Consider the following 475-nt stretch of genomic DNA (forward strand, 5'->3'; position numbering starts at 1 on the left):
GAAAATTATATTTTTGAAATATTTTAAAGATTCATGTAAAAAGAAAAGAATTAAACTTTATGAAATATTTAAGCTAATATAAATTTGTTAAGTGAAGAAATGTGATAAGTTTTTTTACTTTAAGAAGAGGATAGTGAAGTTCAAAATCATTAAAGTCTATCCAGATATAGTAATCCTCACATGAAAAGAAAAGAAAATAAAAAATGTGGGGAGAAGCTTGAGAAGATGCCTAATTAAAAATTGACTTCACTTGAATCAATTTAAAAAAGAAGGCTTGCTACATTTTCTATAGTGTTGAGACTATTTGTTAGATCGTGAGACTTTGTTTTATAGTTATGTTGAGTTGTGAACTGTAGTTTGTAAAACTATTTTCATTTCTGAAATTTAGTCTAGTTATGTTGTTAGTTTCAGTATTTTGTTAAATGTGGTGTAATTAAATTTTTCTCAGCTGATTTTATATGTATTATGTGCAATT

This window comes from Phalaenopsis equestris, unplaced genomic scaffold, assembly GCF_001263595.1.
Source record: "Phalaenopsis equestris unplaced genomic scaffold, ASM126359v1 Scaffold000297, whole genome shotgun sequence".
Taxonomy (NCBI): Eukaryota; Viridiplantae; Streptophyta; class Magnoliopsida; order Asparagales; family Orchidaceae; genus Phalaenopsis; species Phalaenopsis equestris.